Genomic DNA, 20,714 nt, shown 5'->3' on the forward strand with positions numbered 1-20,714 from the left:
AACACAGTACAACTACAGATCAACAAGGGGCTGTTTTCTTTCACTTCTTTGTAGCTGAGCCTTAGGGATCTCAGCACCGATCACACAAATAAGATCAATGGTATCCGAACCATGGCCATCCAGCCTTTTTACTTTTTTACCAACTTATCCTGGGACACATTACTCTTTTACTCTTTTACTTGTTTCTGTCATTTGACTGTGGCCATGCTGGAGCACCACCTTTAGTCGAGCAAATCGACCCCAGGACTTATTCTTTGGAAGCCTAGTACTTATTCTATTGGTCTCTTTTGCTGAACCGCTAAGTTACGGGGACGTAAACACACCAGCATTGGTTGTCAAGCGATGTTGGGTGGGGGGGACAAACACACACACACACATATATATATACATATATACGACTGGATTCTTTCAGTTTCCGTCTACCAAATCCACTCACAAGGCTTTGGTCAGCCCGAGGCTATAGTAGAAGACACTTGCCCAAGGTGCCATGCAGTGGGACTGAACCCGGAACTATGTGGTTGGTAAGCAAGCTACTTACCACACAGCCATTCCTATGCCTATTAGTCAATGATTTTTTTTTTCCTCACTATTTTTAAAACCTTTTTGATTTGAGGAAAATTTAGGGGCTATTTCTAGTATATCATGCAACAATGTAAAGACTTTTCATGGTGGCTATAGCTGCAGAGGCTGAAGTATCAGCAATTCTGCAAGTAAACCTCTGTGTGTGTGTGTGTGTGTGTGTGTGTGTGTGTGTGTAACCTTTATAAACTACCCCAATATAACTTTACATTTGTTAACTTATTTGCCCACCCTGGTGTGTACTCAGTAACTTTTTGGGTATTTATAGAAATCTGTTCCTTTATCTAAACTTAACTTAATATACTCTCTTGACCTTTGAGCCAACATCTTTGGCTTTCACTCTCTCTCTCTCTCTCTTCCTGTCTTTCTTTTCTTTTATCACTCTCTTTTTCTCTTTTCCTTTTCCAATCTCATTTTTTTTTCTCTTTCTGTTTATCAATTGGTAAATATCATCCAGACAAATTGAATGAGGAAACACTACCCCATACCACCACCCGCACGTGCACCCCCCACTTCTCCCTACCCTACCCTTTCTACCTCCCACTGCCTCACTGAGTGGGGTGGAGTTGATGTGGGATGGTGTAAAAGCAGGCTTAGTTATAGCCCTAACCCACCACACCCTGAAGCATATCCACCCCCACCCTTTCACTCTTTTCTAATCTAACTGCTCCCTCCCCGCCTCCTTCACCACCATCTCCCCACCCCACCATTATGACCACCACCACTGCCATCATTGTCACTACTGCCACCACCACCAACTGCAATACACTATTATACCATTTATTCTAGTTTTGTTAATCCAAACAGACCAAGTACCCTTGGCCACCCTTCTCCCCACCCCTCACACCATACCATACCTTTTGCAGAGAAATAAGCAAATTTAGAAGGTGAGGGAAGAAATGTATAGGGTTGTGTGTGTGTGTCTAGATATGCATGGCTGTGTGGTAAGAAGTTTGCTTCTTAACCACATGGTTCTGAGTTCAGTCCCACTGTGTGGCACCTTGGGCAAATGTCTTCTATAGTCTTGGGCTGACCAAAACCTTGTGAGTGGATTTGGTTGATGGAAACTGAAAGAAGCCTCTCTCTGTGTGTGTGTGTGTGTGTATACAGGGTGTGGTGAATAAATTGTCGTCTAAATTACGCAAAAATGAAAATAACACTGACATCTCATTTTAAGATATATTTACCAAAATTACATAAAAATATTTTGAAATACTAATGAGTGCCCAACTGACCCTACTACACTGTGTAGTCGACAAAATCAAAAACAAACAATACACACGTGCAATATGAAAACTATAAAATGGCAATTTACCCATCACACCCTGTATATATATACATATATATATATTAAAAAATTCATTTTTAGTCGATTGATAATTTTATTTAGGTTTATAGTCGTCTGACACGCTTTAGTAATTCATTTGGAATGCTAATTTTTAGTCAATTGTATACACCTTCTTGATAGAACGTTCTATATATTTGTATTTTTATTTACATATATATTTTTTACCTATATTTTTTATATATGTATTCTGTTTATATGTTGAAGGCCATGGTAATGTTTATATATGATCCAATTTGTATGGAAGTGTGGTGTTTATATAAAGTCATTGCCTTGAATTTGATGTTTGTTCTCAAATCAATGTTTATATATATATAGGTATATATATATAATATATAGTTCAAATTTACAGAAAAAACAAGATGACAACAGGTGAGGAAAAAACAAGCAGGTATATTAGTTTAACACTTGGAAAGAATGGAAAAGTCTTCGACGTTTCGAGCCTGTGCTCTTTGACAGAAAGGATTAAGAGGGAAAAATATGCATTAACTGTTCAATATGATGAATATGTATATGTGTGTGTGTGTATGTGTTTGTTTGACTAAACCCTTCAAGGTAGTTTCATGTATGGCTGTAGTCCAATGACAGAAACAAGTACAAGATAAAAGGTGTGTGTGTATATGCATGTGTATATGTGTGAGTCTCTGGTTCAATCCCACTGCATAGTATCTTAGGCAAATTTCTTTTACTATAGTCTGGACTCAACCCAAGTCTTGTCAATGAAAGTGTAGGGTCTTCGCTGGTCAAGTTTGACCATGTCTCTACACACATATATAGACAGACCTGGACAAAATTGTTTTGAAGAAACCTGGCTGTTGGCCATGCATGTAAGCCTCCTCACTACCAACTGAAGGCAATGGATTGGTAGAACTATTAGAAGGCTGGAATGAATGTTTCATGCTATCAATTCCAGTTCTTTGTGTTCTGACAACCCCAGTGCCTGGTGCAACTCTCCGGCTTACAAGTTCTAAACAAACCATCTTACCCATGCCAGCATCAAAAACAGACGCTAACTGATGATGATGATGATTATACTGATGGAGGTCCATTTATACTTTTTTTAATATTTTTAATGTATATTGTTGGCTCGTGTTTGTACTATTTTTTGTCTTTTACTTGTTTCAATCATTAGACTGCGGCCATGCTGGGGCACTACCTTGAAGAATTTTAGTCCAATAAATCAACCCCTGTCCTTTTTTTAAAAAAAAAAACCATTTATTCTATCAGTCTCTTTTGCTGAACCACAAAGCTATGAGGATGTAAACACACCAACACCAGTTGTCAAGTGGTGGTGGGATATAAACACACGCGTATATTATACAATGGGCTTCTTTCAGTTTCCACATACCAAATCCACTCACAAGACTGTGGTCGGCCCAAGACTATTGTAGAAAACACTTGCCAAGGTACCAAGCAGTGAGACTGAACCTGGAACCGTGTGGTTTAGAAGTAAGTTTCTTACCGCACAGCTCTGCCTGTGCTTCTCTATATATAATGTAATACATTCGTTGCTATATTTGTTTTCGCAACAATTTCCCCCAAACTAGCATAAGATAATCTAATAATATTTGTGAGGTGTTGTTTTTACAGCTGGAAGCTGCCCTTAACTTATTTACTAAACCTTACCTGATTTTTAAGCGAGGGAGTTTCCATGGTAGAATTACCGGATAATTTGTTGTGAGAGAAATGTCAACAAATATCACCATTTGTAGCTCAGCTATTTTTTTTTTAGAAAGTGCAGAATGTAAAGATTCTCTCTCTCTCTCTCTCTCTCTCTCTCTCTCTCTCTCTCTCTTACACACACACACAACACACACCTATCATTGTCGTTCTGATGTCCTTTTTTCCATACTTGCATGGGTCAGATGGGATTTATTGAAGCAAATTTTCTATGGAAGGATGCCTTTCCTGTCACTAACCCATACCAGTTTCCAAATAAGATATATTTCCTCACGTTTTTCAGGAAAGACTGGAAACAGTGTTGCTTGTGTGACCATGGTGCTTGCTTTTGACCACTCGCTGGATGTCAGGACAAGATTAAACACACACACACATACATTTTTGACAGGCTTCTTTCAGTTTCTGTCCACCAAATCGACTTTGGTTGGCCTGGGGTCTATAGTAGAAGACACTTGCCCAAGGTGCTGTGCGGTGGAGCTGAACATGAGACCATATGGTTGGGAAGCAAGCTCCTTATCCACACAACCATGCCTAGTTACTCAAATTATATTTGAAATTATTTTCAGACAAAATCACCATTATACAAAAAAAAAACTTCGCAAATTTATTTTTTAAATTCAAGTTCTCTTAAGTTTCCATTTTGTTCCTGAACATTTCAGTTTTAACTTTCAAAGTGAAAACGTTTCTTTTCTTCCATCACAGAATCATATTAAACTCATTAAGCTTCTCCAGATACAGCTAACAAATAAGACATTTTGCAAAACCAGTTCTCATCACGGAAGAATTTTTGCCGTTGCACTTTTGCAATTCTAAAAGTTTGTTGAACCTAGATCAGATCCCAAATTCTGGCATAGGTTTACAAATAGATGGCTATTCAATGAAATTAATAACATTCAACTCCATCTTGTATTACTGCACTTAACTCTGAAAAACATTTTTTTAAACCATTAATTAATGCTTCTTCTTCATGAGTCATGCAATGAGAGAATATGTTGCTGATGTATTACTTGCAGATTTAACTTTGGCTTCAAATCCTGTGTTTCTTTATTTATCTTTTTTTGTTGTTGCTATCACTACTACTACTGCTGCTGCTGCTGCTGCTGCTACTAACACAGTTATTTCATTCTGGATAGGCTTCTTAAAAAAAAAAACAATTGGTCCCTTTTGAAGAAATGTGTAGAGTGAAGCTGTTTGATAAGAGGAGGATTGAGGACGTGATGGGGATGCTAGGGGTTGGAAGAATTACTGGAACGACTGGCAAGGGCGAATGGAATGCGGTGGTATGGGCATGTGTTGAGGAGGAATGAGGAGCGTGTGTGTGTGTGTTACTATCTTCTTACCTTGATATCATGTAACTATTGTAAGCGAGTATCACAATGATATATGTAATGTCCTTTGTCCACCTTCCTTGAAAACATGTCCGGTCATTGAGGAACATTACCTTGCTTGGTGACAGGGTTGGTGACAGAAAGGGCATCTAACTGTAGAAAACATGCCCCAATACATTCCATGTAAGCATGGAGATGTGAACATTAAAACAACGATTATGATGACTGGTCTTTCTGTAAATAATTTCTATGATTCCACATGCAGCTGTAATAAAAGTTCTTTGCCAATCTTGTAGGATTTCTTAGCATTTGGAATTACAGAGCTTTGTACGATGGCATTAAGTATTTTCCTTGAACCACCGAATGCTTTTCAAAGAATTTGCTTTTGTACTTTTGATGATTTCTGCAACCTTTCAAAAAAATGGTAAAGATTTGCCTGCATAGGAAACATGCCTGGTATTAAGTTGTCTTTTAATTTAGCAGACTTCATACTTCCATTCACCAAATATTTCTTTACATATCAAGTAGACTGGATAGTGTTCTTTATGGCTAAGAACAAAAGTAAATCCATTTTGCAAGAATAGATTTGTTTGTTTATTTTTCTCTTTACTTTGGATGAGACATTTTAGTTTCTTTGAATTCGTGTCACTATATCCAGGCTGTTCATAAAATATTATGCCACCGTAATTTTCTGCTATGTTCTTCGACAAATTTAACTGTTTATCCATGGAGAGAGATTTTTAATTCTAAATAATAATAATAATAATAATAATAATAATAATGATGGTTTCAGGTTCAGTCCCACTGTGTGGCACCTTGGGAAAGTGTCTTCTACTATAGCCTCGGGCCAGCCAAAGCCTTGTGAGTGGATTTGGTAGACGGAAACTGAAAGAAGCGCGCCGTATATGTGTATATATATATGTGTGTTTGTGTGTCTGTGTTTGTCCTCCCAACATCGCTTGACAACCGATGCTGGTGTGTCTACGTCCCCGTAACTTAGCGGTTCGGCAAAAGAGACCGACAGAATAAGTACTAGGTTTACAAAGAATTAGTCCTGGAGTCGATTTGCTCGACTAAAGGCGGTGCTCCAGCATGGCCACAGTCGAATGACTGAAACAAGTAAATGAGAATGAGTAATAATAATAATAATAATAATAATAATAATGATAATAATAATAATAATAATTTCAAATTTTAGCAACACAAGATCAGCAATTTTGTGGGTGGGGGGATAAGTCGATTACATTGACCCCATTGATCAACTGGTACTTAATTTTATTGATCCCAAAAGGATGAGAACCAAATTCAACCTTGGTGAAATTTGAACCCAGAATGTAAAAATGGACACAATATTACTAAGCTTTTTTCTGCCAGCTAATGGTAATAATAATGTTTTCTACTCTAAGCACAAGGCCTTGGAAATTTTTTGGGAAGGAGGCTAGTCGATTATATCAACCCCAGTGCATAACTGGTACTTATTTAATCGACCCCAAAGCATGAAAGGCAAAATCAGTCTCAGCAGAATTTGAACTCAGAAAATAGCAGCAGACAAAATACTGCGAAGCATTTTGCCCAGCATGCTGAAGATTCTGCCAGTTTGCCACATTGCTATTATAATGGTAATCATAATGTTTTGAAAATAACTTTGAAAAATTCAAAGCAATAACTGAACATGAAATGATGATGATGATGATGATATGAATTATAAAATTGAAGCAGTTAGTCATTTTTCTATTTGGTTTTAATAAAGTTACTCTGGAAAATGGGGGGGGGGGGAGACTGGTGTCACTGTTTGTTAATCTCAAGTAAATTATGGGCACATATTCTAATTAATTTATGTCAACAAATGCCTGCTAGTCCTACATGTTTCTCTCTCCCTCTCTCTCACTCTGTCTGTCTGTCTATCTGTCTGTCTGTCTGTCTGTCTCTCTCCTTCCCTTTCCAACTCTCTCAGATCAAGACTTCAAAATCATAACTGTAACATGTCATTAACACCACTCTTCCAAACACTCACACATACACAATGCTTCCCTGTGTGTACGAATAAATTACATTATATATATTAATATTATGAATGAATTGTGGATTAATAGCCAAGATATTTTGTGAAGATAGACATTTGTAAAGAACACCTTGAGAGCAAACTAAACAATGGGCCCACTGATGGGAATTGAACCATGTACTATTTGTTTACTGGGTGAATCTTTGAAATTGTTGTTTACCATTTAACATATACGTACTTTTGGAGTTGTTGTTTAGCCCTAGGTCAGACCTGTGTGAGCAAACTTTGAAAACAGGTAAAAGTTGATGACAGGAAGGGCATCTGTCTTTAGAAAACCAGCCTCAATGGATTCTACCCAACCTATGCAAGCATAGAAAATCGATGTTAAACGATGATGATGATGATGGAGGGGGTGGAAAATCATAAAGCCCCCCACCCCTCTCTGTGGACTAACTATATTGAAATACTTAGTTATGTCCCTTGAATTTCTTAGAAAATCAAATCCTGCTGAAGTCGACTTTCTTTCATTTCATTTCTCCGGGGTGGGTGATAAAATAAATCAACATAAAGTGTCTGGATTTGACTAACTACGTGCTTCCACCTTCATTTGAGGCTATGCTCCTTGTTTTAGAAATCATCATCATCATCATCATCATCATCATTAATGGTAATAATAATTTGTCAGTTTAATTTAAATTTATCTTCTAAAGTGTTTCTTGAAAACTGTAAGAAAAAAAAAAAAATACAGCTGTTAATGGTGCCATACCTTTGCCTGCCATTTTTGGAGTTGCTCTACTTCGAAATTCATGGCATATTTATAGTGTTCTTCTATATCTAGAGCAGAGAAAGAAAGAGAGAGAGAGAGAGAGCATGTGTGTGTGTGTGTGCAGTTGGGTGGTTGGTTGGTTGTATGGGTGGTGAGGGGTGCACTGAAGCAGAAGGCAGCATGTGGGGAGTGGGTGGAGGGTAGTTGTGCAATAAGAAAGATATATGGGGAGTGTTTTGAGAAAGCGTGTATACATACGATAACGATGCACACACACACACACACACACACACACTACCCTATCTATTACGACGATGATCATATAGTGTGTGTATGTATGTATGTATATATATATATATATATATATATATATATATATATAGATATATAGATAGATAGATATATAGATATGATTTGATCAATAGACAGGAAAGTGTGTATCTATAATGATGTACTTGTGTATGTATGTATATAAATGTATATATATAATACATTTGTGTATACATTTTACTATCTTACTCTTTTACAGAGTTCAGTCATTTGACTGCAGCCATGCTGGAGCACCGCCTTTAGTCGAAGAAATCGACTGCAGGACTTATTCTTTGAAAGTTTAGTACTTACTCTATCTACCTCCACTGCCAAACCGCTAAGTTTCGGGGACATAAACACACCAACATTGGTTGTCAAATGATGGTGGTGGGGACAAACATAGACACAAAAGCACACACCCATGAATATATATACATACACACACACACAGAGGGCTTCTTTCAGTTTCTGTCTACCAAATCCACCCACAAGGCTTTGATCAGCCCAAGGCTATAGTAGAAAACACTTGCCCAAGGTGCCACGCAGTGGGATTGAACCCAGAACCATGTGTGTGCGTATGCATATTCTTTCATTAGTTTCAGTCATTGGAGAGCGGCCATGCTGGAGCATAGTCTCCAAGGGATTTAGCCAGTCATATCAACCCTAGTTCATATTTCAGTCTTGTAACTATTTAATTGATCTAATTAATCAAATTACGCTAATTTGCGTTTTGACAGAATGCCACTTTTTAAACCAGTATCAGCAAAAACACAGTCTCATTTACACACGTGTATAAGACAAGTAATGATGGTGTGTTTACGTCCCCGTAACTTAGCGGTTCGGCAAAAAGAGACTGATAGAATAAGTACTAGGCTTGCAAAGAATAACTCCTGGGGTTGATTTGTTCATCTAAAGGCGGTGCTCCAGCATGGCCGCAGTCAAATGACCGAAACGAATAAAAGAATGTGTGTGTGTGTGTAGATGTACATGTATATTTGTGTGTGTAGATGTATGGGTGTGTATGTATGTATGTATAGATGTGTGTGTGTGCTTGTCACTCGCCAGTAGTCATAACTGGAGTTTCGCAGACGTTGACCTCCTCCTGGGCCCCTCACCCATGACCCCGTGGGGCATCATGGATGTGATTGCTAGAGAGAGAGAGAGAGAGAAAGTGAGGGAGGGAAAGATATATCAGGTTTACTCTGGTACTCACTCATAAGCAGACTGAAGCTACACAGAATGAAGTTTCTTGTCCAAGGACACAATGCACCACCACTGAGTCCAGAAATTGAACCCTTGATCTTATGATCGTGACCCTAACACTCTAACCACTAGGTATCAGTGGGTGTATAGAGGCATGCATATATGTGTGTTTGTATGTGTGTGTGTGTGTGTATATATATATATATATATATATATATATATATATATATATATATATATATATATAACTAAATTGTACGCACATGCACACAGGGTGTGTATGTTGTTAGTTTGTGGGCCAGGTGTATTTTTTAGGCATTGGCGAATATCTTCACGATGCACCTGATTTTAAAAACACCTGAAAGTAAGTCATAGACAAGCAAGACAACTCACGCCAGGTACCTTTTGGAGTGACAGACATGATTGTGACTTTTCAATGCCACGTCCCAAACAAAGCCTGCTACAAGCTATATCGCTGAGTTGCTTTGAATTCATATTTGAAACCACGATTCTCAGAATCCGTATCTTATACTACTTATATATATATATGTGTGTGTGTGTGTGTGTGTGTGTGTGTCGCCCCCTGGTCCACCAGTCCTCAGTCAAATCGTCCAACCTATGCTAGCATGGAAAGTGGATGTTAAACGATGATGATGATGATATATCCTCAAATACTCATATCAATATATACCTGCATATATTTCGTTGTATATATATATATATATATATATATGTATACACACACACACAGGGTGTCCACAAAGTCTGAGTACATGAAGTAAAAAAATAACAAAAAATTAAATATGAGAAAAAATAATTTTCCTTTTTTTTTTACCTTTGTACCCAGACTTTGTGGACACCCTGTATCTATCTATCTATCTATCTAATATATATATATATATATATATATATATAATGTATCCAGCCTGCACCAGCATGGAATATTTATGTTAAATGATAATATATAATGAATCAACATAGAATCTTCTGCATGGTAGCCTGACTTGCTAGATATAGCCGACAAATTCCCTCTAATCGCACCTTACCATAAGAAAAAAAAAAAGATGTATACATTAGATAATGTAGTTCTGAATAGGTTTTTCTGGTAATAGCTGGAATGTTTATGATTGAAGTTCTACTCGATCAGGTCTGACCTGGGGCTAAACATGAACAGTGATATTTGTATACTTACCCACGTGTATTTAGGAAAGTATAAACAGCACCTGCTGTGGTTGGACCTATGTATAGTGTTATACATTATTTTAGCATTTGTGTTTGTATGTATGTATGTATGTGTGTGTATATATATTTATATATCGAAATATTTATATATATATATTTATATATATATATATATATATATATATATATATATATATATATATTTATATATCGAAATTATCCCTTTTTTGTGGTGCAGAGCCTTGGCTGCTCTTTCTAGCAGGTTAGATGCCCCTTATGGGCATCTCTAATGTGTATTAAATGTACACTATTTTACATGAATAAAATATAGTCTGTTGACTAATTTTCTTCTCGCTACACCACTGGTAGTAATTAAATTTCTTAATATTTTGCTACCCTTAGACTTATATATTTATATATATACATATACACACATATATTCACACATCTACGTGCACACACATGCACTTAGATATATAAATATATATGTACATATATAAATACACACATATACACACCTCTATATATAGCTACATTGTGTACATTACGTTTGTATTAGGTTTCATTGTATTTGTTCTTGTGCTATTGTGTGTGGGTGTATATATATATATATATATATATATATATATATATATATATATATATATACATACATACATATATATATGTGTGTGTGTGTATGTGTAGTTTCTGTTACTCCTATCTACATGTGTGTCTACATACATGTACGTAGTCAGGTTTTTTTATTAGCTTCCTTTACTTGAGACTCTTTGATTATGGGTGTAACTGAGAGGTTACAAAGTTGTTTTGTCAGCATGGCACCTTAGCCATTGTCCTTCACCATAGCATGAGGTCAACCCAGGACTTGTTTAGTGCAGTTTGGTTAGACATAAGCTGCGTGAAAAGCCAGTCAGATGCTGCACTCTACTTGCGAATCAATGGGCCAGCCGTGTTGTTATGCACTGTTATGCAAATTTTGCCTGAAGATTACATTTAGGCTGCATCTCTGGTACACTCAGCCACATATGCATTAACAGACAGGAATCGGTTTACTTTGCATTTGGAGGTATGTGCTTGTACCTCTTGGTAATGTGGGATGGGGAGGCTGCACCCGTCTGTGGCATGTGCGCATGTAAATAACTGTGCATGGCAGCTATTGTCTGTGTCTGGTGAACAAATGTATGTATAAGCACACATGCACACAGACACACACACACACACACACACACACACACACACATGTATATATATAGATTCTGTTGTGCTTGTCTGTGTCATGTTTTTATATAGCTTGTGTTGCACTTACCTGTGCCATGTGTGTTTTGCATATAGATGTGTGTGTATACACACACACACATATATATATTCATATATATATGCACACACACACACACACACACACGCACACACAGATAAAATAGAAAATATGAGTAAGTTTCTATGAGCTGAGAGAGTGGCATTATAGAATTTCAGGGATTTGTTTGTACATAGAGAACAAAAAATATGTAAGCACACACACACACACACACACACACACACACACACACACACACACACACACACACACACACACACACACACACACGAGTGTGTGAGAGAGAGAGATGTGTGTGTTAAGGTTATTATTTTGAACCAAGTTTAAGAAAAATAAAGCATTTACTAACAAGGGAGTATTATGTTAAAGGTGGTGTCGTATTTAAGAGACGCCTTACTTGAAAAACAGGAAGGACATGGTGCTTAAATACCTCGGTCTATTCATTTAACTTGTGCATGCATGGAAAAAGACAAAGAAAACAAATGAATATGTATATGTGTATATGATAGATATATAGTCATTCACGTGTATGTGTGTGGGTTTGCATATGGTGGTGGGGGAAGCTGAAAAGTCCCTGGCTTTGGGGAAAAGAAAATACAAGAGAATGAGTGAATTATGAATTTATTCGACATATTCCTTTCTCTGATTCGCACACTTATTGCAGCAGTCCTTCAGTTTTTCTAAGCCCTGTAAAAGAACTCAGAAAGTTGAGCCTCCATCCAGGCCTTTCGTGATACACTTTAAGCCAGGAATTTTTCAGCACATTCTTGTGTGTGTATGTGTGTATAAAGTAAAAGACTCTTGGATGAACTGAGCAACCAAATCTAGAAAAAACAAGACATTCCCTCATATTTCTTGAGGCGACTATGTTCAACATATCCCCAGTCTATATGTAATCTTTCCCAAGGCTTTGATTTGAGCCACTTATCAGTACAAAGGGTGCCTTTTAAAACCAATTTTAGCATGTCACAAGATCTAACAAATTCTTCAGTATTTCTACCAAGATTGCACTGCCAAACACACACCATTCCATTCTTCTGCTTCTTACATATCCACGTGTATGTCATGAATTATACAAAGAACTTTTGCATAAGATTCAGGAATAAATGGACCATTTTATTAAAGATAGCATTATTCTGTACAGTCATTTTAGCTGACAAATTGTTATTCTAAAAGACTTGGTTTAGGCCAACCTTTTTCCTGTAATGTAATTCTTTAAGCAAACAGAGTTCATGTGTTAAAAAAAGACATTTAAAATCTGAAATACTCTGAACATCAACAAAAGTTGAATTATCATTTTACACATGCATTGCATTCTGGGTTAGGCAAGCTTGGCTGTATGGTTAAGAAGTTGGCTTCGTAACCACATGGCTAGAGGTTCAATCCCATTTTATGTAACCACTGTTAATCACATTTTATATTATAGCTGCAGTATTTAGTATTGTATATAACTATACTTATGCCTTTATATTATAATATAGTATAGAACTGACGTTTTGTAGTCTATCAATTTATCTCACATACTGAGTGAAATTGATAGAATGCTGAAGAAACCTCTCTCTCTCTAATCAGTGTGTGTGTGTGTGTGTGTTTGAGTGAGTTTGTACTCCTCTTGTTTTTATGTGTGTTTGCTGATTGTAAACAAACAACAGCCTCACTATCAATACAGATAGGATTGTTCGCTTGCAGTCATCCATGGAATCGTGTCTGGACTCCTTGACATATTTTGATGAGTTGCGCAGAGGCTTGTTCAAATGGTGTCATTTGTTTCCAGTTCACTGCACAACCATTATCCAGGCTGTTCATTGTTCAGTAGACTTGGAAATTATTTATTTGCTTGGAAACAGGCGAGGATTGGTGACAGGAAAGGCATCTACACTATAGAAAGTTTGCTTCAACAAATTCTGCCTAACATTTTTACAACAGGGGTTCTCAGTCGGAGTCCATATGGCTCCTGAGGGTCCATATAAGATCTTTGGGGGTCAATGTAACAAAATAGTAAATTAGGGATCTACAATAGTAGTTTTATAGACACTTCTTTCAAAATTCCCTATTTTGTTTTCCACATATAAACTAGTTGATACTAGCCCATGCGATCTTGTCTGCAAACATGTGGGCAACATCGTCTGCAAACATGTGGGCAACATCGTCTGCAAACATGTGGGTGACCTTGTCTGCAAACATGTGGGCGACCTTGCCTGCACCCATGTGCGCCACGTTAAAATTAGGGGTTGATGAATTTATTTAATCGTTTAGTTTCCAAATGTCATATTTATGTATTCATATTGTTTTGAATTAATCATTTATTGTCTCATAGCTTTGAGATTTCGGTGATGCAACTATTTACTTTTAGAATGACAATGTAGGGTAGGTATGAAAGGCTGGATCTGGTCAGTTTGAACATAAAACAAGTATTTTGGCCAGATATGAATGGTTTAAGTGCTAAAGAGTTTAAAGTCTCAGTCAGTGGAATGGGACTGAACCCGTAATCCTCGTGGTCCCTTCGGACACTCGGACACTCCTGAGATTAATGAGGTTTAATGTTTTTTTTTTTTACATTTGTAAGCTGCAGATGATAGGAAGGGAATTCTAGGAAGGAGGGCTGAATGATGTTATAGGAAGGCAAAAGACATTAAGGATCAGTGGTTTAGATATGGTAGGGGTGGAGTGGGAGTCTTTGCACGATTTCTGAGAGGAGAGATGTGTGTGTGTGTGTGTGTGTGTGTGTGTGTGTGTGTGTGTGTGTGTGTGTGTGTGTGTGTGTGTGTGTGTGTGTGTGTGTGTGAGAGCAGTGGTTGAACATCTTTGTAATATTCTGTAGTTTTTGGCATTTTTTTATTCTTGTCTGTACTATTTTATGGTGTGTGTAATTTGTGGTAATGGCGGTGGGAAAGTGCATGGGTGTACTTACACCAGTGGTGGTGGTAGTGGTGGGGTTGTGATTGTGTGTGTGTGTGTTTCTGGGTGTGTGGTAAAACAGCTGGCATGGTGGTTGTGGTGGGTGTGTAGTGGCTGGTGTGTGGTGTATGTGGTGGTGGTGGGGATGGGGGTAGCCAGTAGGGCAGCTGATTGTGGAGTTTTGAACCTAAAAAATCTCTGAAGGTCACACAGCCCTGTTGCATGGTGTCTGGCGAGGAGGAAGAGGAACGTAAGTGAGAGTAGTGTGTGTGTGTGTGTGTGTGTGTGTGTGTGTGTGTGTGTGTGTGTGCTTATGGCTGTATGTGTGTGTGTAGGTGTAGAGAAAAAGATGATACAATAGAACAGGAATTTTGGCTCTTTAAAGAATCAGACATGACTTGGTGGTGGAGATGGTGGTGTTTGCAGTGGTATTAGCAATGGTAGTGGTGGTTGCTATTTAACCCCCAGGTCGACTGATTTGAGCAGGCCCATGACAAAAGGCATTATTGAGAGTTACATGTATTATTCAAACCAATTTGATTCAGATTCTGTTAGGGGCTTTGAAACTTGAAATAGCATGGAACCTGGATCAAACTGTTTTGAGTAACACACATACATATTAGGGGGCAGGTGCCATTGTTTTGTCTCGTCCAGTGTCTCAGGCCCTTGAGGGTCCACATAAGACCCTGATGTTAAAATTTAGGTGCATTAAATTGGTTATACTTCTACAATAAGCAAAATATTTTAACAATTTTTAAAATACAATTCTTACTAATATTTAATTATAAAAATATAGTAGAATTTTTTTTAAACATTGCATGGCTATGAGGGGCCACCCAACTAATATAGTACTCAAAGGGGTACATAGGTGAAACAAAATGGTTGAGAATCATTCCAGTAAACGAACAGTTCTTCTGATAAAAGTTGTCTGATTTTCCTTCCTTTATTTCTGGTCTTTTGCTGTTATTTATGCCACAATTCTATCATTTTTTTTTTGTAGTTTATGTATTTTGATTTATATTTATTTATTTCTGTTGATTTCAGTTTTGGGTGAGTGATAAATGATGAGTGACAGTGATTGAATGGATCCGATTTTATTGGCCACCTTAAGCAAGCTTGAAAATATCCATACACACGTCAGTGTGTGTGTGTACATATAATGTGTGTGTATTTGTGTCTACACACACTCACACATAGTTGTTTGGCAAAAGAGACCTATAGAATGAATATGAGGCTAGAGGAAAAAGTACCAGGTTTGATTCCTTCGACCAAAATGCATCAAGGCGGTGCCCCAGAATGGCCACAGTTTAATGACTGAAATGTATTTCAATAAAATTATTTTAAATTTTCATGAAATACACAGATATACGAACATGTATGTAAATAAGTACATGTGTGTATAAATAGATATATACATCTGTGTGTATGCATGCGTGTATGTAGTAATGAAAAAGTATGTCAAATTCTATGTCTGTGGCTATATTCAGTCACAAAAAGATAAGAATTTAGTAATTCCATGATATTATCTAAGAGAATGTCGTGCCAGTTCTAGACTTTTGGTGTTCAGTTATCAGTCTTCTCGGAATGACTCAAAGCAGATGAAGAGAATGGTAGAGAGGAAGCATGCAGTCAAAGACTAACTTTAGTTATGAAGATGGTTACCTCACACACACACACACAGTATTCAGTCACTCTCTCACCCCCATAACCCACCCCACACCACCCCGCCTCGGATGGACTGCCAACCAATACAGGCTTTGTTTAAAGTTTGCCAAAGTTTTTTTTTTTTTGGTACCCTCCTACACAGGCAACACGCTCATTCACATACACACACACAGATTCACACACACACATATACACATGCATTCACACATATATATGTGCATGCAGTTCTATGCATACATAGATTTCATTATATACCACACCATACATACATTTTATATACACTCTGAATACTCACTACGGCATTACACAGATACTTCATACATCCCACTGTCCACCACACACACACACACCATATGACATACCACATACACATGCATATATATATATATATATATATATATGTACACACACACACACACACATTTTTCATGTATCATGTCATACCACATCACACACACGCATACATGCTTATATTCATTACACACCATACCACATGATCACACACATGCACACACCATTTTCTCTGTTACATCTTGTAAAAGTATATTTTTATCAGTTTGTGACCAGCTGTGTGTATGTGTGTGTGGGGAGGGCCAGCAGGGTGTGAGTATGTGTATGTATACATACGTATGCATGTCCATATGCATGTGTTTGTGTGTGTGTGTGAGTCTACCATTAATAGATCTGATGAATTAGAATTAGACGTTGTGAGGAGGGAAGCGGTATTATTTTTGGATATTCTTGTTGTGATAACTTCACATGGTTCCGTTCTTTTGGTGAATGTTTGGCAATTTCTTTATTCCTGGCTCCACTACCGCAATTCCGTTTTCACCGCCTACGCACCACAAACGACCATTCTTACCTTAGCTATTTGATCAAACAAACTGAATGTTAATGGATTTATTTATTCCTGGATCTGATAACACAATTCCAATTTCACCATTTAAGGATTATATTTAAAGCTCAGTTCCACGGACATCATATGAGAAGAAAGGGCTTTGAGCTTTTGGTTATAAATGATGCAAGCGTGGCTGTGTGGTAAGAAGTTTGTTTCCCAGCCACATAGTTTCAGGTTCAGTCCTGTTGTGTGGTACCTAAAGACAAATATCTTCTATAGCCCTGGGCTGACTAAAGTCTTACGAGTGAATTTGGTCAACGGAAACTGAATGCTAAAGGGTTAATATTAGAAATTTTAGGACTGTTAACCTCATTGGAGATGTATATACATCAGTGGCTTTGTGGATAAGAATACTGTACTTATAGCTTAGAACTGAGGGTTCCTAGTTCAAATCCAGCCTCATGCAATGTACATGAGACAATAAGTTACAGCCAGTGAGTTGGATGATTGAAACATAATATTGTAGAAGTATGATTCATTGTGAAAGACGAGGATAATAATCTGAAATGTTGCGCTGAGGTTCAACACTTAAAATTTGAATTATGTACATGTTATTTTTAGGACTGTTAACCTCATCTTTGGAGACGTACATACATAAGTGGCTTCCTGGATAAGAACATTGTACCTTTAAGGTAGCCATTTATGTATCATACTAAATGTATATACACTGCTTGATAGGCCAGTTAATGCAATATTTATTCTGAGATAATATTGTTTATGAACTTGCTGTGTTAAAACCACAAATATTAGAGGGAGACAAAAACTTGTCCCAACAGTGGGCAGTAAAAGCACCAGATACATTTCGGCCTTTTGGGGCCTTTTCAATGGAGAAAAAAAAACAATGAAACAATCACTGATGTTGCAAATAGTCATCTGGCTGAATAAAAAGTCAGAATATGCATTTGAGGCGGTATTTAATTGCATGTACAGGATTGTCCCTTTTAGTTTTGAACCAAAGTCTCTTAATTCGATTCCAGCTTAGTACAATGTCCAAATCTGAGAATTAAGACAGCTGACGATGATTGGTGAGTGGCATGATTGGAACGTAGTGTAGATATAATCATTGTAACGGAATGTTTCATTATGAAAAAGAGATGAGGTTAATAGTCTGGAAAGTTGGCATTATTAATCAGAAATCACGGCAGACATGTATTTCAGCTATCTTCCACTCCTCCAACCCCACCACGCCACACACCGCAGACAACCATTCTTAGTTTAGCATTTGATTGAGTTAGTTAAGTGCTGATGGGAATATTTATTCTTGGCTCCAACACCCACAATTCCAGCTATTTTCTGCTTCTCACGCAAAACCCATTCTCAGCTAAGTTAATCAAGTGGGAAAATAAATGGCAATGGTATCTGCAGAAGTCTGGCGATGGATAACCTGCGATATATCGATTGCCAAATTATCCTGGCACCATCTTGTTTCCAATGTCAAGAATTTATGTATTTTTATCAGATGCTATAAATCATAGTGGGCATACATGTGTGTGTGCATCACTCTGTGTATGTGTGTGTGTGTCGATGACCGTTAATGTGTGCTATGTGTGTGGCTGGGGGGGAGGGTCACTTACTGTTTGTGTGTGTGTGTGTGTGTGTGCGCATTACTGTGTTTTGTGTGAGATTAGGTGTGTGTGTGTATTGGTGTATATGTTTATCTTTGAGTGGAGGCGCAATGTCCCAGTGGTTATGGCAGCGGACTCACGGTCATAGGATCGCAGTTTCGATTCCCAGACCAGGCCTTGTGAGTGTTTATTGAGCGAAAACACCTAAAGCTCCACAAGGCTCTGGCAGGGGATGGTGGCGAACCCTGCTGTACTCTTTCACCACAACTTTCTCTCATTCTTTCTTCCTGTTTCTGTTGTGCCTGTAATTCAAAGGGTCAGCCTTGTCACACTTTGTGTCACGCTGAATCTCCTCCAAGAACTACGTTAAGGGTACACGTGTCTGTGGAGTGCTCAGCCACGTGCATGTCAATTTCACGAGCAGGCTGTTCCGTTGATGGGATCAACTGGAACCCTTGACGTCGTAAGCAATGGAGTGCCAACAACAACGTTTATCTTTGTGTATCTCCTGTGCAGATTCCAAAGTGAAATTTACTTTTTCGCCACCCTTTTGTTGAAATAAACTACTTTTGTTTCAGTTCATTTCAAAAATAACGAAGCTATTAAGCTGGTCTTTATAATATAAGAGAACGTGAAGTTTTGATGGAAGGTTTTTAACTTGGTTCATTTTATATAACATGGAAGTTTCTATCATATATATATATATATATAGTCACCATGTACCCTTTAGCACGTTATGGTATTTAGAGCAGGGTAGCAAGGGGAGGGAACTTGTGTCTTTTTTTTCTGTCAATGACAACGCCCCCCCTCCCTAACCACATTACATATAGAAATTGTGTATTGAAAGTTTGTGTGTGTCTATAAACGTTTTTGTTGAAAATATCATGGATGTCAGTCAAAATGGTTTTTACGTTCCCCTGCCACCACTCCCCCCCTGCCACCACTCCCCCCCCCCCTGCCACCCCCCACACACGGAAAATGAAACAAGTGGTCACTCAGCCCCCTCCTCATCCATCCTACCTTATCAATATCAATGTATTTGTGATGCCTTCTGTGGTGGTGGTCGTGGTGGAGGATTGGCTGTTTAAAACAAACCCACCCTACCCTCACATATATATATATCTACTTACATATATATATTACATGATTAGTACAAACACATATCTTTACACACAAGTGCGTACCTTTATATGGAAATATGTGTGCGTGCGTGCGTGCGTGCTTGTTTGTGTGTATGTTTGTATGTATGCATGTATAGCTGTGTTTGTATATAGTGCTTGCTGACATATATACATGTATATTGTGTGTGTAAATATATATATATATATATATATATATATATATATAATTAAATTGAGAAATATAGTTAACAATCTGACAATCTATTACATTATAATATAATATAACCAATTAAAAAAAAACAAATAAAACCAAGCAATGTTTAAGCACCTAAACTTAGCATATAAAATCTTGTTTCACTTATTTTACCGTGACCATGTTGGAGCACTGGCTTAAAAGGTTTTAGTCGAATCCATCACCTCCAGTACTTTTAAAGCCTGGCACTTAGTCACTCTCTTTTTCCAATCCACAAAAGTTATGGGACATAAAGAAACCAGCACCAGTTGTCAGGCAATGTTAGCTACAAACAGAACACACACACACACACACACACACACACACACTAACATGTGAGAAGTCAGTGTAGAAAAACGTATTCATGGAACAAATATTTTGTGTATGTACTTATACATGTTATATATACACATGTTTGTGTGCACTTATGTGTGTATGTTTGTGTGTGTATGTATATATATATATATATATATATATCTATATCTACAAAAATAAGTGAATACATGTCTATACGCACATAATACAAATACACGGACTGATACATGTATGTATAGGAGGTCTGTGTACATAAAGAAATGGTGAGAAGTAGTTGTAGGCTTTGATTTGAGGAATAAAAGAGACCTTGT

At 37.5% G+C, this 20,714-nt stretch overlaps 1 protein-coding gene across 4 annotated transcripts in view; it reads left to right on the forward strand.

Moving 5' to 3' along the window:
* Positions 1 to 20,714, forward strand: part of LOC106869429 (rho GTPase-activating protein 45) — a 124,273-nt gene that overhangs the window by 23,842 nt on the left and 79,717 nt on the right. For 2 of the 4 annotated variants that reach the window (XM_052974752.2, XM_089366385.1), the window contains exon 2: positions 3,262 to 3,373. The exons of the other annotated variants lie outside the window; for them this stretch is intronic. The gene's annotated coding sequence lies outside the window, so the exon portion shown is untranslated. The remainder of the gene's footprint in view (positions 1 to 3,261; positions 3,374 to 20,714) is intronic. 4 annotated transcript variants of the gene reach the window in all.

Source organism: Octopus bimaculoides, chromosome 19 (genome assembly GCF_046866305.1).
Source record: "Octopus bimaculoides isolate indiv1 chromosome 19, ASM4686630v1, whole genome shotgun sequence".
NCBI classification, from domain to species: domain Eukaryota; kingdom Metazoa; phylum Mollusca; class Cephalopoda; order Octopoda; family Octopodidae; genus Octopus; species Octopus bimaculoides.